Genomic DNA, 24386 nt, shown 5'->3' with positions numbered 1-24386 from the left:
CCTACCTGGTGCACCTGCTTAAGCCTGGCGTCCCTTCCCGGCACTCCGGCGTAGTACCGGTACCCCCACCTGGTGCTCCTGGGTGGTACCTGTAACCCTCTACGGTATTCCGGGGTGGTACTAGTACTCCCACCAGGTACTCCGGGGTAGTACCCGTAACCCTCATCGGTACTCCGGGGTGGTACCAGTACCCCCACCCAGTACTACAGGGTACAACTGCTGTCCCTACTGCCGCGCGGTGTGAGACCCGCCCTTTCTATCGGACCCTCCGCGGTAGGCCCGGTGTCCCTACCCGACGTTCCGGGATAGAACCTGTTCCCCCAACAGTATTATGGGGTTGTACCGGAAACCTTTGTGATGCGCCGGAGTTCACCTGTTGTCCCTACGGGCGCGCCCTGTTAGGCCCGGCCTCCCTTCCTGAGCCCCCAGGGTAGGCCTGGTATCCCTACCTCGTGCACCTGCTTAAGCCTGGCGTCCCTTCCCGACGCTCCGGGGTAGTACCGGTACCCCCACTCGGTACTCCGTCGTAGTACCCGCAATCCTCATCGGTACTCCGGGGTGGGACCAGTACTCCCACCAGGTACTGCGGGGTAGTACCCGAAACCCTCATCGGTACTCCGGGGTGGTACCTGTGCACGCAACCGGCGCTCCGGGGTAGTACCGATACCACCACTCGGCACTACGGGGTGGTACCAGTACCCCCACCCAGTACTAATACAGGGTACAACTGCTGTCCCTACGGGTGCGCGGCGTTAGACTCGCCCTTACTACCTGACCCTCCGCGTTAGGCCCGGTGTCCCTACCCGACGTTCCGGCATAGAACCTGTTCCCCCAACAGTACTACGGGCTTGTACCGGAAACCTTTGTGATGCGCCAGAGTTCACCTGTTGTCCCTACGGGCGCCCCCTGTTAGACCCGGCCTCCCTTCCTGAGCCCCCAGGGCAGGCCTGGTATCCCTACCTGGTGCACCTGCTTAAGCCTGGCGTCCCTTCCCGACGCTCCAAGGTAGTACCGGTACCCCCACTCGGTACTCCGTGGTAGTACCCGTAATCCTCATCGGTACTCCGCGGTGGTACCAGTACTCCCACCAGGTACTCCGTGGTAGTACCCGTAATCCTCATCGGTACTCCCGGTTAGTACCCGTGCCCCCACCCGGTGCTCTGGTGTAGTACCCTTAACCCTCATTGGTACTCCGGGGTGGTACCAGTACCCGCAACCGGCGCTCTGGGGTAGTACCGGTACCACCACTCGGCACTCTGGGGTGGTACCAGTACCCCCACCCAGTACTACAGGTTACAACTGCTGTCCCTACGGGCGCGCGGGGTTAGACTCGCCCTGACTACCTGACCCTCTGCATTAGGCCCGGTGTCCCTACCCGACGTTCCGGGATAGAACCTGTTCCCCCAACAGTGCTACGAGGTTGTACCGGAAACCTTTGTGATGCGCCGGAGTTCACCTGTTGTACCTACGGGCGTGCCCTTTTAGACCAGGCCTCCCTTCCTGACCCCCCAGGGTAGGCCTGGTATCCCTACCTGGTGCACCTGCTTCAGCCTGGCGTCCCTTCCCGACGCTCCGGGGTAGTACCGGTACCCCCACCTGGTGCTCCTGGGTGGCACCTGTAACCCTCTACGGTACTCTGGGGTGGTACCAGTACTCCCACCAGGTACTCCGGGTACTACCCGTAACCCTCAGCGGTACTCCGGGTTGGTACCAGTACCCCCACCCACTACTACAGGGTACAACTGCTGTCCCTACGGGTGCGCGGGGTTACACCCGACCTTTCTATCTCACCCTCCGCGTTAGGCCCGGTGTCCCTACCCGACGTTCCGGGATAGAACCTGTTCCCCCAACAGTACTATGGGGTTGTAACGGAAGCCTTTCTGATGCGCCGGAGTTCACCTCTTGTCCCTATGGGCGCCCCCTGTTAGACCCGGCCTCCCTTCCTGAGCCCCCAGGGTAGGCCTGGTATCCCTACCTGGTGCACCTGCTTCAGCCTGGCGTCCCTTCCCGACACTCCGGCGTAGTACCGGTACCCCCACCTGGTGCTCCTGGGTGGCACCTGTAACCCTCTACGGTACTCTGGGGTGGTACCAGTACTCCCACCAGGTACTCCGGGTACTACCCGTAACCCTCAGCGGTACTCCGGGGTGGTACCAGTACCCCCACCCAGTACTACAGGGTACAACTGCTGTCCCTACGGGTGCGCAGCGTTAGACTCGCCCTTACTACCTGACCCTCCGCGTTAGACCCGGTGTCCCTACCCGACGTTCCGGGATAGAACCTGTTCCCCCAACAGTACTATGGGGTTGTAACGGAAGCCTTTCTGATGCGCCGGAGTTCACCTCTTGTCCCTATGGGCGCCCCCTGTTAGACCCGGCCTCCCTTCCTGAGCCCCCAGGGTAGGCCTGGTATCCCTACCTGGTGCACCTGCTTAAGCCTGGCGTCCCTTCCCGACGCTCCGGCGTAGTACCGGTACCCCCACCTGGTGCTCCTGGGTGGTACCTGTAACCCTCTACGGTATTCCGGGGTGGTACTAGTACTCCCACCAGGTACTCCGGGTACTACCCGTAACCCTCATCGGTACTCCGGGGTGGTACCAGTACCCCCACCCAGTACTACAGGGTACAACTGCTGTCCCTACTGCTGCGCCGGGTGAGAACCGCCCTTTCTATCGGACCCTCCGCGGTAGGCCCGGTGTCCCTACCCGACGTTCCGGGATAGAACCTGTTCCCCCAACAGTACTATGGGGTTGTAACGGAAGCCTTTGTGATGCGCCGGAGTTCACCTCTTGTCCCTACGGGCGCCCCCTGTTAGACCCGGCCTCCCTTCCTGAGCCCCCAGGGTAGGCCTGGTATCCCTACCTGGTGCACCTGCTTAAGCCTGGCGTCCCTTCCCGGCGCTCCGGCGTAGTACCGGTACCCCCACCTGGTGCTCCTGGGTGGTACCTGTAACCCTCTACGGTATTCCGGGGTGGTACTAGTACTCCCACCAGGTACTCCGGGGTAGTACCCATAACCCACATCGGTACTCTGGGGTGGTACCAGTACCCCCACCCAGTACTACAGGGTACAACTGCTGTCCCTACTGCCGCGCGGGGTGAGACCCTCCCTTTCTATCGGACCCTCCGCGGTAGGCCCGGTGTCCCTACCCGACGTTCCGGGATAGAACCTGTTCCCCCAACAGTATTATGGGGTTGTACCGGAAACCTTTGTGATGCGCCGGAGTTCACCTGTTGTCCCTACGGGCGCGCCCTGTTAGGCCCGGCCTCCCTTCCTGAGCCCCCAGGGTAGGCCTGGTATCCCTACCTCGTGCACCTGCTTAAGCCTGGCGTCCCTTCCCGACGCTCCGGGGTAGTACCGGTACCCCCACTCGGTACTCCGTGGTAGTACCAGCAATCCTCATCGGTACTCCGGGGTGGGACCAGTACTCCCACCAGGTACTGCGGGGTAGTACCCGAAACCCTCATCGGTACTCCGGGGTGGTACCTGTGCACGCAACAGGCGCTCCGGGGTAGTACCGATACCACCACTCGGCACTACGGGGTGGTACCAGTACCCCCACCCAGTACTAATACAGGGTACAAATGCTGTCCCTACGGGTGCGCGGCGTTAGACTCGCCCTTACTACCTGACCCTCCGCGTTAGGCCCGGTGTCCCTACCCGACGTTCCGGCATAGAACCTGTTCCCCCAACAGTACTACGGGCTTGTACCGGAAACCTTTGTGATGCGCCGGAGTTCACCTGTTGTACCTACGGGCGTGCCCTTTTAGACCAGGCCTCCCTTCCTGACCCCCCAGGGTAGGCCTGGTATCCCTACCTGGTGCACCTGCTTAAGCCTGGCGTCCCTTCCCGACGCTCCGGGGTAGTACCGGTACCCCCACCTGGTGCTCCTGGGTGGCACCCGTAACCCTCTACGGTACTCTGGGGTGGTACCAGTACTCCCACCAGGTACTCCGGGTACTACCCGTAACCCTCATCGGTACTCCGGGGTGGTACCAGTACCCCCACCCAGTACTACAGGGTACAACTGCTGTCCCTACTGCAGCGCCGGGTGAGACCCGCCCTTTCTATCTGACCCTCCGCGGTAGGCCCGGTGTCCCTACCCGACGTTCCGGGATAGAACCTGTTCCCCCAACAGTACTATGGGGTTGTACCGGAAACCTTTCTGATGCGCCGGAGTTCACCTGTTGTCCCTACGGGCGCCCCCTGTTAGACCCGGCCTCCCTTCCTGAGCCCCCAGGGTAGGCCTGGTATCCCTACCTGGTGCACCTGCTTAAGCCTGGCGTCCCTTCCCGACGCTCCAAGGTAGTACCGGTACCCCCACTCGGTACTCCGTGGTAGTACCCGTAATCCTCATCGGTACTCCGCGGTGGTACCAGTACTCCCACCAGGTACTCCGTGGTAGTACCCGTAATCCTCATCGGTACTCCCGGTTAGTACCCGTGCCCCCACCCGGTGCTCTGGTGTAGTACCCTTAACCCTCATTGGTACTCCGGGGTGGTACCAGTACCCGCAACCGGCGCTCTGGGGTAGTACCGGTACCACCACTCGGCACTCTGGGGTGGTACCAGTACCCCCACCCAGTACTACAGGTTACAACTGCTGTCCCTACGGGCGCGCGGGGTTAGACTCGCCCTGACTACCTGACCCTCTGCATTAGGCCCGGTGTCCCTACCCGACGTTCCGGGATAGAACCTGTTCCCCCAACAGTGCTACGAGGTTGTACCGGAAACCTTTGTGATGCGCCGGAGTTCACCTGTTGTACCTACGGGCGTGCCCTTTTAGACCAGGCCTCCCTTCCTGACCCCCCAGGGTAGGCCTGGTATCCCTACCTGGTGCACCTGCTTCAGCCTGGCGTCCCTTCCCGACGCTCCGGGGTAGTACCGGTACCCCCACCTGGTGCTCCTGGGTGGCACCTGTAACCCTCTACGGTACTCTGGGGTGGTACCAGTACTCCCACCAGGTACTCCGGGTACTACCCGTAACCCTCAGCGGTACTCCGGGTTGGTACCAGTACCCCCACCCACTACTACAGGGTACAACTGCTGTCCCTACGGGTGCGCGGGGTTACACCCGACCTTTCTATCTCACCCTCCGCGTTAGGCCCGGTGTCCCTACCCGACGTTCCGGGATAGAACCTGTTCCCCCAACAGTACTATGGGCTTGTACCGGAAACCTTTCTGATGCGCCGGAGTTCACCTCTTGTCCCTATGGGCGCCCCCTGTTAGACCCGGCCTCCCTTCCTGAGCCCCCAGGGTAGGCCTGGTATCCCTACCTGGTGCACCTGCTTCAGCCTGGCGTCCCTTCCCGACGCTCCGGGGTAGTACCGGTACCCCCACCTGGTGCTCCTGGGTGGCACCTGTAACCCTCTACGGTACTCTGGGGTGGTACCAGTACTCCCACCAGGTACTCCGGGTACTACCCGTAACCCTCATCGGTACTCCGGGGTGGTACCAGTACCCCCACCCAGTACTACAGGGTACAACTGCTGTCCCTACGGGTGCGCAGCGTTAGACTCGCCCTTACTACCTGACCCTCCGCGTTAGACCCGGTGTCCCTACCCGACGTTCCGGGATAGAACCTGTTCCCCCAACAGTACTATGGGGTTGTAACGGAAGCCTTTCTGATGCGCCGGAGTTCACCTCTTGTCCCTATGGGCGCCCCCTGTTAGACCCGGCCTCCCTTCCTGAGCCCCCAGGGTAGGCCTGGTATCCCTACCTGGTGCACCTGCTTAAGCCTGGCGTCCCTTCCCGGCGCTCCGGCGTAGTACCGGTACCCCCACCTGGTGCTCCTGGGTGGTACCTGTAACCCTCTACGGTATTCCGGGGTGGTACTAGTACTCCCACCAGGTACTCCGGGTACTACCCGTAACCCTCATCGGTACTCCGGGGTGGTACCAGTACCCCCACCCAGTACTACAGGGTACAACTGCTGTCCCTACTGCTGCGCCGGGTGAGACCCGCCCTTTCTATCGGACCCTCCGCGGTAGGCCCGGTGTCCCTACCCGACGTTCCGGGATAGAACCTGTTCCCCCAACAGTACTATGGGGTTGTAACGGAAGCCTTTGTGATGCGCCGGAGTTCACCTCTTGTCCCTACGGGCGCCCCCTGTTAGACCCGGCCTCCCTTCCTGAGCCCCCAGGGTAGGCCTGGTATCCCTACCTGGTGCACCTGCTTAAGCCTGGCGTCCCTTCCCGGCGCTCCGGCGTAGTACCGGTACCCCCACCTGGTGCTCCTGGGTGGTACCTGTAACCCTCTACGGTATTCCGGGGTGGTACTAGTACTCCCACCAGGTACTCCGGGGTAGTACCCATAACCCACATCGGTACTCTGGGGTGGTACCAGTACCCCCACCCAGTACTACAGGGTACAACTGCTGTCCCTACTGCCGCGCGGGGTGAGACCCTCCCTTTCTATCGGACCCTCCGCGGTAGGCCCGGTGTCCCTACCCGACGTTCCGGGATAGAACCTGTTCCCCCAACAGTATTATGGGGTTGTACCGGAAACCTTTGTGATGCGCCGGAGTTCACCTGTTGTCCCTACGGGCGCGCCCTGTTAGGCCCGGCCTCCCTTCCTGAGCCCCCAGGGTAGGCCTGGTATCCCTACCTCGTGCACCTGCTTAAGCCTGGCGTCCCTTCCCGACGCTCCGGGGTAGTACCGGTACCCCCACTCGGTACTCCGTGGTAGTACCAGCAATCCTCATCGGTACTCCGGGGTGGGACCAGTACTCCCACCAGGTACTGCGGGGTAGTACCCGAAACCCTCATCGGTACTCCGGGGTGGTACCTGTGCACGCAACAGGCGCTCCGGGGTAGTACCGATACCACCACTCGGCACTACGGGGTGGTACCAGTACCCCCACCCAGTACTAATACAGGGTACAACTGCTGTCCCTACGGGTGCGCGGCGTTAGACTCGCCCTTACTACCTGACCCTCCGCGTTAGGCCCGGTGTCCCTACCCGACGTTCCGGCATAGAACCTGTTCCCCCAACAGTACTACGGGCTTGTACCGGAAACCTTTGTGATGCGCCAGAGTTCACCTGTTGTACCTACGGGCGTGCCCTTTTAGACCAGGCCTCCCTTCCTGACCCCCCAGGGTAGGCCTGGTATCCCTACCTGGTGCACCTGCTTAAGCCTGGCGTCCCTTCCCGACGCTCCGGGGTAGTACCGGTACCCCCACCTGGTGCTCCTGGGTGGCACCCGTAACCCTCTACGGTACTCTGGGGTGGTACCAGTACTCCCACCAGGTACTCCGGGTACTACCCGTAACCCTCATCGGTACTCCGGGGTGGTACCAGTACCCCCACCCAGTACTACAGGGTACAACTGCTGTCCCTACTGCAGCGCCGGGTGAGACCCGCCCTTTCTATCTGACCCTCCGCGGTAGGCCCGGTGTCCCTACCCGACGTTCCGGGATAGAACCTGTTCCCCCAACAGTACTATGGGGTTGTACCGGAAACCTTTCTGATGCGCCGGAGTTCACCTCTTGTCCCTATGGGCGCCCCCTGTTAGACCCGGCCTCCCTTCCTGAGCCCCCAGGGTAGGCCTGGTATCCCTACCTGGTGCACCTGCTTAAGCCTGGCGTCCCTTCCCGACGCTCCGGCGTAGTACCGGTACCCCCACCTGGTGCTCCTGGGTGGCACCTGTAACCCTCTACGGTACTCTGGGGTGGTACCAGTACTCCCACCAGGTACTCCGGGTACTACCCGTAACCCTCATCGGTACTCCGGGGTGGTACCAGTACCCCCACCCAGTACTACAGGGTACAACTGCTGTCCCTACGGGTGCGCAGCGTTAGACTCGCCCTTACTACCTGACCCTCCGCGTTAGACCCGGTGTCCCTACCCGACGTTCCGGGATAGAACCTGTTCCCCCAACAGTACTATGGGGTTGTAACGGAAGCCTTTCTGATGCGCCGGAGTTCACCTCTTGTCCCTATGGGCGCCCCCTGTTAGACCCGGCCTCCCTTCCTGAGCCCCCAGGGTAGGCCTGGTATCCCTACCTGGTGCACCTGCTTAAGCCTGGCGTCCCTTCCCGACGCTCCGGCGTAGTACCGGTACCCCCACCTGGTACTCCTGGGTGGCACCTGTAACCCTCTACGGTACTCTGGGGTGGTACCAGTACTCCCACCAGGTACTCCGGGTACTACCCGTAACCCTCATCGGTACTCCGGGGTGGTACCAGTACCCCCACCCAGTACTACAGGGTACAACTGCTGTCCCTACTGCTGCGCCGGGTGAGACCCGCCCTTTCTATCGGACCCTCCGCGGTAGGCCCGGTGTCCCTACCCGACGTTCCGGGATAGAACCTGTTCCCCCAACAGTACTATGGGGTTGTAACGGAAGCCTTTGTGATGCGCCGGAGTTCACCTCTTGTCCCTACGGGCGCCCCCTGTTAGACCCGGCCTCCCTTCCTGAGCCCCCAGGGTAGGCCTGGTATCCCTACCTGGTGCACCTGCTTCAGCCTGGCGTCCCTTCCCGACGCTCCGGGGTAGTACCGGTACCCCCACCTGGTGCTCCTGGGTGGCACCTGTAACCCTCTACGGTACTCTGGGGTGGTACCAGTACTCCCACCAGGTACTCCGGGTACTACCCGTAACCCTCATCGGTACTCCGGGGTGGTACCAGTACCCCCACCCAGTACTACAGGGTACAACTGCTGTCCCTACGGGTGCGCGGCGTTAGACTCGCCCTTACTACCTGACCCTCCGCGTTAGGCCCGGTGTCCCTACCCGACGTTCCGGCATAGAACCTGTTCCCCCAACAGTACTATGGGCTTGTACCGGAAACCTTTGTGATGCGCCAGAGTTCACCTCTTGTCCCTACGGGCGCCCCCTGTTAGACCCGTCCTCCCTTCCTGAGCCCCCAGGGCAGGCCTGGTATCCCTACCTGGTGCACCTGCTTAAGCCTGGCGTCCCTTCCCGACGCTCCGGGGTAGTACCGGTACCCCCACTCGGTACTCCGTGGTAGTACCAGTAATCCTCATCGGTACTCTGGGTTAGTACCCGTGCCCCCACCAGGTACTGCGGGGTAGTAGCCGTAACCCTCATCGGTACTCCGGGGTGGTACCTGTGCACGCAACTGGCACTCCGGGGTAGTACCGATACCACCACTCGGCACTCCGGGGTGGTACCAGTACCCCCACCCAGTACTACAGGGTACAACTGCTGTCCCTACGGGTGCGCGGGGTTAGACTCGCCCTTACTACCTGACCCTCTGGGTTAGGCCCGGTGTCCCTACCCGAAGTTCAGGGATAGAACCGGTTCCGCCAACAGTACTATAGGGTTGTAACGGAAACCTCTGTGATGCGCCGGAGTTCACCTGTTGTCCCTACGGGCGCGCCCTGTTAGACCCGGCCTCCCTTCCTGAGCCCCCAGGGTAGGCCTGGTATCCCTACCTGGTGCACCTGCTTAAGCCCGGCGTCCCTTCCTGACGCTCCGGGGTAGTACCAGTACCCCCACTCGGTACTCCGTGGTAGTCCCCGTAATCCTCATCGGTACTCCGGGTTAGTACCCGTGCCCCCACCAGGTACTGCGGGGTAGCACCCGTAACCCTCATCGGTACTTCGGGGTGGTACCTGTACCCGCAACCGTCACTCCGGGGTGGTACCGTTACCACGACTCCGCGCTCCGGGGTGGTACCAGTACCTGCACCCACTACTACAGGGTGCAACTGCTGTCCCTACGGGTGCTCGGCGTTAGACTCGCCCTTACAACCTGACCCTCCGCTTTAGGCCCAGTGTCCCTACCCGACATTCCAGGATGGAACCGGTTCCCCCAACAGTACTATGGGGTTGTAAGGGAAGCCTTTGTGATGCGCCGGAGTTCACCTGTTGTCCCTACGGGCGCGCCCTGTTAGCCCCGGCCTCCCTTCCTGAGCCCCCAGGGTAGGCCTGGTATGCCTACCTGGTGCACCTGGTTAAGCCTGGCGCCCCTACCCGACGCTCCGGGGTAGTACCGGTACCCCCACTCGGTACTCCGTCGTAGTAACTGTAATCCTCACCGGTACTCCCACCAGGTACTCCGGGGTAGTACCCGTAACCCTCATCGGTACTCCGGGGTGGTACCTGTACCCGCAACCGGCGCTCCGGGGTCTTACCGGTACCACCACTCGGCACTCCGGGGTGGTACCAGTACCCCCACCGAGTACTACTACGGGGTACAACTGCTGTCCCTACGGGCGAGCGGGGTTACAACCGCCCTTTCTATCTCACCCTCCACGTTAGGCCCGGTGTCCCTACCCGACGTTCCGGGATAGAACCTGTTCCCCCAACAGTACTATGGGGTTGTAACGGAAACCTTTGTGATGCGCCAGAGTTCACCTGTTGTCCCTACGGGCGCGCCCTGTTAGACCCCGCCTCCCATCCTGAGCCCCCAGGGTAGGCCTGGTATCCCTACCTGGTGCTCCGGGGAGGCCTGGCATACCTTCCTGACTCTCCGGGGTAGTACCGGTACCACCACTCGGAACTCCGTGGTAGTCCCCGCAATCCTCATCGGTACTCCGGGTTAGTACCCGTGCCCCCACCAGGTACTCCGGGGTAGTACCCGTAACCCTCATCGGTACTCCGGGGTGGTACCTGTACCCGCAACCGGTGCTCCGGGGTAGTACCAGTACCACCACTCGGCGCTCCGGGGTGGTACCAGTACCCCCACCCAGTACTACAGGGTACAACTGCTGTCCCTACGGGCGTGCTGGGTTAGACTCGCCCTTACTACCTGACCCTCCGCGTTAGGCCCGGTGTCCCTCCCCGACGTTCCGGGATAGAACCTGTTCCCCCAACAGTACTATGGGGTTGTAACGGAAGCCTTTCTGATGCGCCGGAGTTCATCTATTGTCCCTACGGGCGCGCCCTTTAGGCCCGGCCTCCCTTCCTGAGCCCCCAGGGTAGGCCTGGTATGCCTACCTGCTGCACCTGCTTAAGCCTGGCGTCCCTTCCCGACGCTCCGGGGTAGTACCGGTAGCCCCACCGTGTGCTCCTGCGTGGTACCTGTAACCCTCTACGGTACTCCGGGGTGGTGCCAGTACTCCCACCAGGTACTCCGGGTACTACCCGCAACCCTCATCGGTACTCCGGGGTGGTACCAGTACCCCCACCCGGTACTACAGGGTACACCTGTTGTCCCTACGGGCGCGCCCTGTTAGGCCCGGCCTCCCTTCCTGAGCCCCCAGGGTAGGCCTGGTATGCCTACCTGGTGCACCTGGGTAAGCCTGGCGTCCCTTCCCGACGCTCCAGGTAGTACCGCTATCCCCACTCGGTACTCCTGGGTGGTACCCATAATCCTCATCGGTACTCCGGGGTGGTACCAGTACTCCCACCAGGTACTCCGGGGTAGTACCCGTAACCCTCATCGGTACTCCGGGGTGCTACCAGTACCCACAACCGGTGCTCCGGGGTGGTACCGGTACCACCACTCGGCACTCCGGGGTGGTACCAGTGCCCCCACCCAGTACTACAGGGTACAACTGCTGTCCCTACGGGCGCGCGGTGTTACACCCGCCCTTTCTACCTGACCCTCCGCATTAGGCCCGGTGTCCCTACCCGACGTTATGGGATAGAACCTGTTCCCCCAACAGTACTATGGGCTTGTACCGGACACCTTTGTGATGCGCCGGAGTTCACCGGTTGTCCCTACGGGCGCGCCCTGTTAGACCCGGCCGCCCTTCCTGAGTCCCCAGGGTAGGCCTGGTATCCCTACCTGGTGCTCCGGGGAGGGCTGGCATACCTTCCTGACGCTCCGGGGTAGTACCGGTACCCCCACTCGGTACTCCATGGTAGTCCCCGCAATCCTCATAGGTACTCCGGGTTAGTACCCGTGCCCCCACCAGGTACTGCGGGGTAGTACCCGTAACCCTCATCGGTACTCCGGGGTGGTACCTGTACCCGCAACCGGCGCTCCGGGGTAGTACTGGTACCACCACTCGGCGCTCCGGGGTGGTACCAGTACCCCCACCCAGTACTACAGGGTACAAATGCTGTCCCTACGGGCGCGCGAAGTTAGACTCGCCCTTACAACCTGACCCTCTGCTTTAAGCCCGGTGTCTCTACCCGACGTTCCGGGATAGAACCTGTTCCCCCAACAGTACTATGGGGTTGTACCGGAAACCTTTGTGATGCGCCGGAGTTCACCTGTTGTCCCTACGGGCGCGCCCTCTTAGGCCCGGCCTCCCTTCCTGAGCCCCCAGGGTAGGCCTGGTATCCCTACCTGGTGCTCCGGGGAGGCCTGGCATACCTTCCTGATGCTCCGGGGTAGTACCGGTACCCCCACTCGGTACTCCGTGGTAGTACACATAATCCTCATCGGTACTCCGCGGTGGTACCAGTACTCCCACCAGGTACTCCGGGGTAGTACCCGTAACCCTCATCGGTACTCCGGGGTGGTACCTGTACACGCAACCGGCGCTCCGGGGTCTTACCGGTACCACCACTCGGCACTCCGGGGTGGTACCAGTACCCCCACCGAGTACTACTACGGGGTACAACTGCTGTCCCTACGGGCGAGCGGGGTTACAATCGCCCTTTCTATCTCACCCTCCATGTTAGGCTCGGTGTCCCTACCAGACATTCCGGGATAGAACCTGTTCCCCCAACAGTACTATGGGGTTGTAACGGAAACCTTTGTGATGCGCCAGAGTTCACCTGTTGTCCCTACGGGCGCGCCCTCTTAGACCCCGCCTCCCATCCTGAGCCCCCAGGGTAGGCCTGGTATCCCTACCTGGAGCTCCGGGGAGACCTGGCATACCTTCCTGACGCTCCGGGGTAGTACTGGTACCCCCACTCGGTACTCCGTGGTAGTCCCCGCAATCCTCATCGGTACTCCGGGTTAGTACCCGTGCCCCCAACAGGTACTGCGGGGTAGTACCCGTAACCCTCATCGGTACTCCGGGGTGGTACCTGTACCCGCAACCAGTGCTCCAGGGTGGTACTGGTACCACCACTCGGCGCTCCGGGGTGGTACCGGTACCCCCACCCAGTACTACAGGGTACAACTGCTGTCCCTATGGGCGCGCGGGGTTACACCCGACCTTTCTATCTCACCCTCCGCGTTAGGCCCGGTGTCCCTACCCAACGTTCCGGGATAGAACCTGTTCCCCCAACAGTACTATGGGGTTGTACCGGAAACCTTTGTGTTGCGCCAGAGTTCACCTGTTGTCCCTACGGGCGCCCCCTGTTAGACCCGGCCTCCCTTCCTGAGCCCCCAGGGTAGGCCTGGTATCCCTACCTGGTGCACCTGCTTAAGCCTGGCGTCCCTTCCCGACGCTCCGGGGTAGTACCGGTACCCCCACCTGGTGCTCCTGGGTGGTACCCGTAACCCTCTACGGTACTCCGGGGTGGTACCAGTACTCCCACCAGGTACTCCGGGGTAAAACCCGTAACCCTCATCGGTACTCCGGGGTGGTACCTGTACTCCCACCAGGTACTGCGGGGTAGTACCCGTAACCCTCATCGGTACTCCGGGGTGGTACCTGTACATGCAACCGGCGCTCCGGGGTGGTACCGGTACCACCACTCGGCACTCCGGGGTGGTACCAGTACCCCCACCCAGTACTACAGGGTACAACTGCTGTCCCTACGGGCGCGCGGGTTTAGACTCGCTTTTACTACCTGACCCTCTGCATTAGGCCCGGTGTCCCTCCCCGACGTTCCGGGATAGAACCTGTTCCCCCAACAGTACTATGGGCTTGTACCGGAAACCTTTGTGATGCGCCGGAGTTCACCTCTTGTCCCTACGGTTGCGCCCTGTTAGACCCGGCCTCCCTTCCTGAGCCCCCAGGGTAGGCCTGGTATCCCTACCTGGTGCACCTGCTTAAGCCTGGCGTCCCTTCCCGATGCTCCGGGGTAGTACCGGTACCCCCACTCGGTACTCTGTGGTAGTACCCGTAACCCTCATCGGTACTCCGGGGTGGTACCAGTACCCCCACCCAGTACTACAGGGTACAACTGCTGTCCCTACGGGTGCGCAGCGTTAGACTCGCCCTTACTACCTGACCCTCCGCGTTAGGCCCTTTTGTCCCTCCCCGACGTTCCGGGATAGAACCTGTTCCCCCAACAGTACTATGGGGTTGTAACGGAAGCCTTTCTGATGCGCCGGAGTTCACCTCTTGTCCCTACGGGCGCCCCCTGTTAGACCCGGCCTCCCTTCCTGAGCCCCCAGGGTAGGCCTGGTATCCCTACCTGGTGCACCTGCTTAAGCCTGGCGTCCCTTCCCGACGCTCCGGCGTAGTACCGGTACCCCCACCTGGTGCTCCTGGGTGGCACATGTAACCCTCTACGGTACTCTGGGGTGGTACCAGTACTCCCACCAGGTACTCCGGGTACTACCCGTAACCCTCATCGGTACTCCGGGGTGGTACCAGTACCCCCACCCAGTACTACAGGGTACAACTGCTGTCCCTACTGCCGCGCGGGGTGAGACCCGCCCTTTCTATCTGACCCTCTGCATTAGGCCCGGTGTCCCTACCCGACGTTCCGGGATAGAACCTGTTCCCCCAACAGTATTATGGGGTTGTACCGGAAACCTTTGTGATGCGCCGGAGTTCACCTGTTGTCCCTACGGGCGCGCCCTGTTAGGCCCGGCCTCCCTTCCTGAGCCCCCAGGGTAGGCCTGGTATCCCTACCTCGTGCACCTGCTTAAGCCTGGCGTCCCTTCCCGACGCTCCGGGGTAGTACCGGTACCCCCACTCGGTACTCCGTGGTAGTACCAGCAATCCTCATCGGTACTCCGGGTTGGGACCAGTACTCCCACCAGGTACTGCGGGGTAGTACCCGAAACCCTCATCGGTACTCCGGGGTGGTACCTGTGCACGCAACCGGCGCTCCGGGGTAGTACCGGTACCACCACTCGGCACTACGGGGTGGTACCAGTACCCCCACCCAGTACTAATACAGGGTACAACTGCTGTCCCTACGGGTGCGCGGCGTTAGACTCGCCCTTACAACCTGACCCTCCGCTTTAGGCCCGGTGTCCCTCCCCGACGTTCCGGGATAGAACCTGTTCCCCCAACAGTACTACGAGGTTCTACCGGAAACCTTTGTGATGCGCCGGAGTTCACCTGTTGTCCCTACGGGCGCACCCTTTTAGACCAGGCCTCCCTTCCTGAGCCCCCAGGGTAGGCCTGGTATCCCTACCTGGTGCACCTGCTTAAGCCTGGCGTCCCTTCCCGACGCTCCGGGGTAGTACCGGTACCCCCACCTGGTGCTCCTGGGTGGTACCCGTAACCCTCTACGGTACTCCGGGGTGGTACCAGTACTCCCACCAGGTACTCCGGGGTAAAACCCGTAACCCTCATCGGTACTCCGGGGTGGTACCTGTACTCCCACCAGGTACTGCGGGGTAGTACCCGTAACCCTCATCGGTACTCCGGGGTGGTACCTGTACATGCAACCGGCGCTCCGGGGTGGTACCGGTACCACCACTCGGCACTCCGGGGTGGTACCAGTACCCCCACCCAGTACTACAGGGTACAACTGCTGTCCCTACGGGCGCGCGGGTTTAGACTCGCTTTTACTACCTGACCCTCTGCATTAGGCCCGGTGTCCCTCCCCGACGTTCCGGGATAGAACCTGTTCCCCCAACAGTACTATGGGCTTGTACCGGAAACCTTTGTGATGCGCCGGAGTTCACCTCTTGTCCCTACGGTTGCGCCCTGTTAGACCCGGCCTCCCTTCCTGAGCCCCCAGGGTAGGCCTGGTATCCCTACCTGGTGCACCTGCTTAAGCCTGGCGTCCCTTCCCGATGCTCCGGGGTAGTACCGGTACCCCCACTCGGTACTCTGTGGTAGTACCCGTAACCCTCATCGGTACTCCGGGGTGGTACCAGTACCCCCACCCAGTACTACAGGGTACAACTGCTGTCCCTACGGGTGCGCAGCGTTAGACTCGCCCTTACTACCTGACCCTCCGCGTTAGGCCCTTTTGTCCCTCCCCGACGTTCCGGGATAGAACCTGTTCCCCCAACAGTACTATGGGGTTGTAACGGAAGCCTTTCTGATGCGCCGGAGTTCACCTCTTGTCCCTACGGGCGCCCCCTGTTAGACCCGGCCTCCCTTCCTGAGCCCCCAGGGTAGGCCTGGTATCCCTACCTGGTGCACCTGCTTAAGCCTGGCGTCCCTTCCCGACGCTCCGGCGTAGTACCGGTACCCCCACCTGGTGCTCCTGGGTGGCACATGTAACCCTCTACGGTACTCTGGGGTGGTACCAGTACTCCCACCAGGTACTCCGGGTACTACCCGTAACCCTCAGCGGTACTCCGGGGTGGTACCAGTACCCCCACCCAGTACTACAGGGTACAACTGCTGTCCCTACTGCCGCGCGGGGTGAGACCCGCCCTTTCTATCTGACCCTCTGCATTAGGCCCGGTGTCCCTACCCGACGTTCCGGGATAGAACCTGTTCCCCCAACAGTATTATGGGGTTGTACCGGAAACCTTTGTGATGCGCCGGAGTTCACCTGTTGTCCCTACGGGCGCGCCCTGTTAGGCCCGGCCTCCCTTCCTGAGCCCCCAGGGTAGGCCTGGTATCCCTACCTCGTGCACCTGCTTAAGCCTGGCGTCCCTTCCCGACGCTCCGGGGTAGTACCGGTACCCCCACTCGGTACTCCGTGGTAGTACCAGCAATCCTCATCGGTACTCCGGGTTGGGACCAGTACTCCCACCAGGTACTGCGGGGTAGTACCCGAAACCCTCATCGGTACTCCGGGGTGGTACCTGTGCACGCAACCGGCGCTCCGGGGTAGTACCGGTACCACCACTCGGCACTACGGGGTGGTACCAGTACCCCCACCCAGTACTAATACAGGGTACAACTGCTGTCCCTACGGGTGCGCGGCGTTAGACTCGCCCTTACAACCTGACCCTCCGCTTTAGGCCCGGTGTCCCTCCCCGACGTTCCGGGATAGAACCTGTTCCCCCAACAGTACTACGAGGTTCTACCGGAAACCTTTGTGATGCGCCGGAGTTCACCTGTTGTCCCTACGGGCGCACCCTTTTAGACCAGGCCTCCCTTCCTGAGCCCCCAGGGTAGGCCTGGTATCCCTACCTGGTGCACCTGCTTAAGCCTGGCGTCCCTTCCCGACGCTCCGGGGTAGTACCGGTACCCCCACTCGGTACTCCGTGGTAGTACCCGTAATCCTCATCGGTACTCTGGGTTAGTACCCGTGCCCCCACCCGGTGCTCTGGGGTAGTACCCTTAACCCTCATTGGTACTCCGGGGTGGTACCGGTACCCACAACCGGAGCTCCGGGGTAGTACCGGTACCACCACTCGGCACTCCGGGGTAGTACCAGTACCCGCACCCACTACTACAGGGTACAATTGCTGTCCCTACTGCTGCGCGTGGTGAGACCCGCCCTTTCTATCTCACCCACCGCGTTAGGCCCGGTGTCCCTCCCCGACGTTCCGGGATAGAACCTGTTCCCCCAACAGTACTATGGGGTTGTACCGGAAACCTTTGTGATGCGCCGGAGTTCACCTGTTGTCCCTACGGGCGTGCCCTGTTAGACCCGGCCTCCCTTCCTGAGCCCCCAGGGTAGGCCTGGTATCCCTACCTGGTGCACCTGCTTAAGCCTGGCGTCCCTTCCCGACGCTCCGGGGTAGTACCGGTACCCCCACTCGGTACTCTGTCGTAGTAACCGTAATCCTCATCGGTGCTCTGGGGTGGTACCAGTACTCCCACCAGGTACTGCGGGGTAGCACCCGTAACCCTCATCGGTACTCCGGGGTGGTACCAGTACCCGCAACCGGCGCTCCGGGGTAGTACCGGTACCCCCACCTGGTGCTCCTGGGTGGTACCTGTAACCCTCTACGGTATTCCGGGGTGGTACTAGTACTCCCACCAGGTACTCCGGGGTAGTACCCATAGCCCTCATCGGTACTCTGGGGTGGTACCAGTACCCCCACCCAGTACTACAGGGTACAACTGCTGTCCCTACTGCTGCGCCGGGTGAGACCCGCCCTTTCTATCAGACCCTCCGCGTTAGGCCCGGTGTCCCTCCCCGACGTTCCGGGATAGAACCTGTTCCCCCAACAGTACTATCGGTTTGTACCGGAAACCTTTGTGATGCGCCGGAGTTCACCTGTTGTCCCTACGGGCGCGCCCTCTTAGACCCGGCCGCCCTTCCTGAGCCCCCAGGGTAGGCCTGGTATCCCTACCTGGTGCACCTGCTTCAGCCTGGCGTCCCTTCCCGACGCTCCGGGGTAGTACCGGTACCCCCACCTGGTGTTCCTGGGTGGTACCTGTAACCCTCTACGGCACTCCGGGGTGGTACCAGTACTCCCACCAGGTACTGCGGGGTAGTACCCGAAACCCTCATCGGTACTCCGGGGTGGTACCAGTACTCCCACCAGGTCCTCCGGGTAGCACCCGTAACCCTCATCGGTACTCCGGGGTGGTACCAGTACCCACAACCGGCGCTCCGTGGGAGTACCGGTACCACGACTCGGCACTCCAGGGTGGTACTAGTACCCCCACCCAGTACTACAGGGTACAACTGCTGTCCCTACGGGCGCGCGGGGTTAGACTCGCCCTTACTACCTGACCCTCTGCATTAGGCCCGGTGTCCCTCCCCGACGTTCCGGGATAGAAGCTGTTCCGCCAACAGTACTATGGGGTTGTAACGGAAGCCTTTGTGATGCGCCGGAGTTCACCTGTTGCCCCTACGGGCGCGCCCTGTTAGACCCGGCCTCCCTTCCTGAGCCCCCAGGGTAGGCCTGGTATCCCTACCTGGTGCACCTGCTTAAGCCTGGCATCCCTTCCCGATGCTGTGGGGTAGTACCGGTACCCCCACTGGGTACTCCGTCGTAGTACCCGCAATCCTCATCGGTACTCCGGGTTAGTACACGTACCCCCACCCGGTGCTCTGGTTTAGTACCCTTAACCCTCATTGCTACTCCGGGGTGGTACCGGTACCCGCAACCGGCGCTCCGGGGTAGTACCGGTACCACCACTCGGCACTCCGGGGTGGTACCAGTACCCCCACCCAGTACTACAGGTTACAACTGCTGTCCCTACGGGCGCGCGGTGTTAGACTCGCCCTGACTACCTGACCCTCTGCATTAGGCCCGGTGTCCCTACCCGACGTTCCGGGATAGAACCTGTTCCCCCAACAGTGCTACGAGGTTGTACCGGAAACCTTTGTGATGCGCCGGAGTTCACCTGTTGTACCTACGGGCGTGCCCTTTTAGACCAGGCCTCCCTTCCTGACCCCCCAGGGTAGGCCTGGTATCCCTACCTGGTGCACCTGCTTCAGCCTGGCGTCCCTTCCCGACGTTCCGGGGTAGTACCGGTACCCCCACCTGGTGCTCCTGGGTGGCACCTGTAACCCTCTACGGTACTCCGGGGTGGTACCAGTACTCCCACCAGGTACTCCGGGTACTACCCGTAACCCTCATCGGTACTCCGGGGTGGTACCAGTACCCCCACCCAGTACTACAGGGTACAACTGCTGTCCCTACGTGTGCGCAGCGTTAGACTCGCCCTTACTACCTGACCCTCCGCGTTAGGCCCTTTTGTCCCTCCCCGACGTTCCGGGATAGAACCTGTTCCCCCAACAGTACTATGGGGTTGTAACGGAAGCCTTTCTGATGCGCCGGAGTTCACCTCTTGTCCCTATGGGCGCCCCCTGTTAGACCCGGCCTCCCTTCCTGAGCCCCCAGGGTAGGCCTGGTATCCCTACCTGGTGCACCTGCTTAAGCCTGGCGTCCCTTCCCGACGCTCCGGCGTAGTACCGGTACCCCCACCTGGTGCTCCTGGGTGGCACCTGTAACCCTCTACGGTACTCTGGGGTGGTACCAGTACTCCCACCAGGTACTCCGGGTACTACCCGTAACCCTCATCGGTACTCCGGGGTGGTACCAGTACCCCCACCCAGTACTACAGGGTACAACTGCTGTCCCTACTGCTGCGCCGGGTGAGACCCGCCCTTTCTATCGGACCCTCCGCGGTAGGCCCGGTGTCCCTACCCGACGTTCCGGGATAGAACCTGTTCCCCCAACACTACTATGGGGTTTTAACGGAAGCCTTTCTGATGCGCCAGAGTTCACCTCTTGTCCCTACGGGCGCCCCCTGTTAGACCCGGCCTCCCTTCCTGAGCCCCCAGGGTAGGCCTGGTATCCCTACCTGGTGCACCTGCTTAAGCCTGGCGTCCCTTCCCGGCGCTCCGGCGTAGTACCGGTACCCCCACCTGGTGCTCCTGGGTGGTACCTGTAACCCTCTACGGTACTCCGCGCTGGTACCAGTACTCCCACCAGGTACTCCGGGGTAGTACCCGTAATCCTCATCGGTACTCCCGGTTAGTACCCGTGCCCCCACCCGGTGCTCTGGTGTAGTACCCTTAACCCTCATTGGTACTCCGGGGTGGTACCGGTACCCGCAACCGGCGCTCCGGGGTAGTACTGGTACCACAACTCGGCACTCTGGGGTGGTACCAGTACCCCCACCCAGTACTACAGGTTACAACTGCTGTCCCTACGGGCGCGCGGGGTTAGACTCGCCCTGACTACCTGACCCTCCGCGTTAGGCCCGGTGTCCCTACCCGACGTTCCGGGATAGAACCTGTTCCCCCAACAGTGCTACGAGGTTGTACCGGAAACCTTTGTGATGCGCCGGAGTTCACCTGTTGTACCTACGGGCGTGCCCTTTTAGACCAGGCCTCCCTTCCTGACCCCCCAGGGTAGGCCTGGTATCCCTACCTGGTGCACCTGCTTAAGCCTGGCGTCCCTTCCCGACGCTCCGGGGTAGTACCGGTACCCCCACCTGGTGCTCCTGGGTGGCACCTGTAACCCTCTACGGTACTCTGGGGTGGTACCAGTACTCCCACCAGGTACTCCGGGTACTACCCGTAACCCTCAGCGGTACTCCGGGTTGGTACCAGTACCCCCACCCACTACTACAGGGTACAACTGCTGTCCCTACTGCAGCGCCGGGTGAGACCCGCCCTTTCTATCTGACCCTCCGCGGTAGGCCCGGTGTCCCTACCCGACGTTCCGGGATAGAACCTGTTCCCCCAACAGTACTATGGGGTTGTAACGGAAGCCTTTCTGATGCGCCGGAGTTCACCTCTTGTCCCTATGGGCGCCCCCTGTTAGACCCGGCCTCCCTTCCTGAGCCCCCAGGGTAGGCCTGGTATCCCTACCTGGTGCACCTGCTTAAGCCTGGCGTCCCTTCCCGGCGCTCCGGCGTAGTACCGGTACCCCCACCTGGTGCTCCTGGGTGGTACCTGTAACCCTCTACGGTATTCCGGGGTGGTACCAGTACTCCCACCAGGTACTCCGGGGTAGTACCCATAACCCTCATCGGTACTCTGCGGTGGTACCAGTACCCCCACCCAGTACTACAGGGTACAACTGCTGTCCCTACTGCCGCGCCGGGTGAGACCCGCCCTTTCTATCTGACCCTCCGCGTTAGGCCCGGTGTCCCTACCCGACGTTCCGGGATAGAACCTGTTCCCCCAACAGTATTATGGGGTTGTACCGGAAACCTTTGTGATGCGCCGGAGATCACCTCTTGTCCCTACGGGCGCCCCCTGTTAGGCCCGGCCTCCCTTCCTGAGCCCCCAGGGTAGGCCTGGTATCCCTACCTCGTGCACCTGCTTAAGCCTGGCGTCCCTTCCCGACGCTCCGGGGTAGTACCGGTACCCCCACTCGGTACTCCGTGGTAGTACCAGCAATCCTCATCGGTACTCCGGGGTGGGACCAGTACTCCCACCAGGTACTGTGGGGTAGTACCCGAAACCCTCATCGGTACTCCGGGGTGGTACCTGTGCACGCAACTGGCGCTCCGGGGTAGTACCGATACCACCACTCGGCACTACGGGGTGGTACCAGTACCCCCACCCAGTACTAATACAGGGTACAACTGCTGTCCCTACGGGTGCGCGGCGTTAGACTCGCCCTTACTACCTGACCCTCCGCGTTAGGCCCGGTGTCCCTACCCGACGTTCCGGCATAGAACCTGTTCCCCCAACAGTACTACGGGCTTGTACCGGAAACCTTTGTGATGCGCCAGAGTTCACCTGTTGTCCCTACGGGCGCGCCCTGTTAGACCCGTCCTCCCTTCCTGAGCCCCCAGGGCAGGCCTGGTATCCCTACCTGGTGCACCTGCTTCAGCCTGGCGTCCCTTCCCGACGCTCCGGGGTAGTACCGGTACCCCCACCTGGTGCTCCTGGGTGGCACCTGTAACCCTCTACGGTACTCTGGGGTGGTACCAGTACTCCCACCAGGTACTCCGGGTACTACCCGTAACCCTCAGCGGTACTCCGGGGTGGTACCAGTACCCCCACCCAGTACTACAGGGTACAACTGCTGTCCCTACGGGTGCGCAGCGTTAGACTCGCCCTTACTACCTGACCCTCCGCGTTAGGCCCTTTTGTCCCTCCCCGACGTTCCGGGATAGAACCTGTTCCCCCAACAGTACTATGGGGTTGTAACGGAAGCCTTTCTGATGCGCCGGAGTTCACCTCTTGTCCCTATGGGCGCCCCCTGTTAGACCCGGCCTCCCTTCCTGAGCCCCCAGGGTAGGCCTGGTATCCCTACCTGGTGCACCTGCTTAAGCCTGGCGTCCCTTCCCGACGCTCCGGCGTAGTACCGGTACCCCCACCTGGTGCTCCTGGGTGGCACATGTAACCCTCTACGGTACTCTGGGGTGGTACCAGTACTCCCACCAGGTACTCCGGGTACTACCCGTAACCCTCATCGGTACTCCGGGGTGGTACCAGTACCCCCACCCAGTACTACAGGGTACAACTGCTGTCCCTACGGGCGCGCGATGTTAGACTCGCCCTTACTACCTGACCCTCCGCGTTAGGCCCTTTTGTCCCTCCCCGACGTTCCGGGATAGAACCTGTTCCCCCAACAGTACTATGGGGTTGTAACGGAAGCCTTTCTGATGCGCCGGAGTTCACCTCTTGTCCCTATGGGCGCCCCCTGTTAGACCCGGCCTCCCTTCCTGAGCCCCCAGGGTAGGCCTGGTATCCCTACCTGGTGCACCTGCTTAAGCCTGGCGTCCCTTCCCGACGCTCCGGCGTAGTACCGGTACCCCCACCTGGTGCTCCTGGGTGGTTCCTGTAACCCTCTACGGTACTCCGGGGTGGTACCAGTACTCCCACCAGGTACTCCGGGTACTACCCGTAACCCTCATCGGTACTCCGGGGTGGTACCAGTACCCCCACCCAGTATTACAGGGTACAACTGCTGTCCCTACTGCTGCGCCGGGTGAGACCCGCCCTTTCTATCGGACCCTCCGCGGTAGGCCCGGTGTCCCTACCCGACGTTCCGGGATAGAACCTGTTCCCCCAACAGTACTATGGGGTTGTAACGGAAGCCTTTCTGATGCGCCAGAGTTCACCTCTTGTCCCTACGGGCGCCCCCTGTTAGACCCGGCCTCCCTTCCTGAGCCCCCAGGGTAGGCCTGGTATCCCTACCTGGTGCACCTGCTTAAGCCTGGCGTCCCTTCCCGGCGCTCCGGCGTAGTACCGGTACCCCCACCTGGTGCTCCTGGGTGGTACCTCTAACCCTCTACGGTACTCCGCGCTGGTACCAGTACTCCCACCAGGTACTCCGGGGTAGTACCCGTAATCCTCATCGGTACTCCCGGTTAGTACCCGTGCCCCCACCCGGTGCTCTGGTGTAGTACCCTTAACCCTCATTGGTACTCCGGGGTGGTACCGGTACCCGCAACCGGCGCTCCGGGGTAGTACTGGTACCACAACTCGGCACTCTGGGGTGGTACCAGTACCCCCACCCAGTACTACAGGGTACAACTGCTGTCCCTACTGCTGCGCCGGGTGAGAACCGCCCTTTCTATCTGACCCTCCGCGGTAGGCCCGGTGTCCCTACCCGACGTTCCGGGATAGAACCTGTTCCCCCAACAGTACTATGGGGTTGTAACGGAAGCCTTTCTGATGCGCCGGAGTTCACCTCTTGTCCCTATGGGCGCCCCCTGTTAGACCCGGCCTCCCTTCCTGAGCCCCCAGGGTAGGCCTGGTATCCCTACCTGGTGCACCTGCTTAAGCCTGGCGTCCCTTCCCGGCGCTCCGGCGTAGTACCGGTACCCCCACCTGGTGCTCCTGGGTGGTACCTGTAACCCTCTACGGTATTCCGGGGTGGTACCAGTACTCCCACCAGGTACTCCGGGGTAGTACCCATAATCCTCATCGGTACTCTGCGGTGGTACCAGTACCCCCACCCAGTACTACAGGGTACAACTGCTGTCCCTACTGCCGCGCGTGGTGAGACCCGCCCTTTCTATCTGACCCTCCGCGTTAGGCCCGGTGTCCCTACCCGACGTTCCGGGATAGAACCTGTTCCCCCAACAGTATTATGGGGTTGTACCGGAAACCTTTGTGATGCGCCGGAGTTCACCTGTTGTCCCTACGGGCGCCCCCTGTTAGGCCCGG

The sequence above is a fragment of the Haliaeetus albicilla genome, chromosome 12, assembly GCF_947461875.1.
Source record: "Haliaeetus albicilla chromosome 12, bHalAlb1.1, whole genome shotgun sequence".
NCBI lineage: Eukaryota > Metazoa > Chordata > Aves > Accipitriformes > Accipitridae > Haliaeetus > Haliaeetus albicilla.
The sequence above is the reverse complement of the archived record's forward strand: the minus strand, read 5'-3'. Positions refer to the sequence as shown.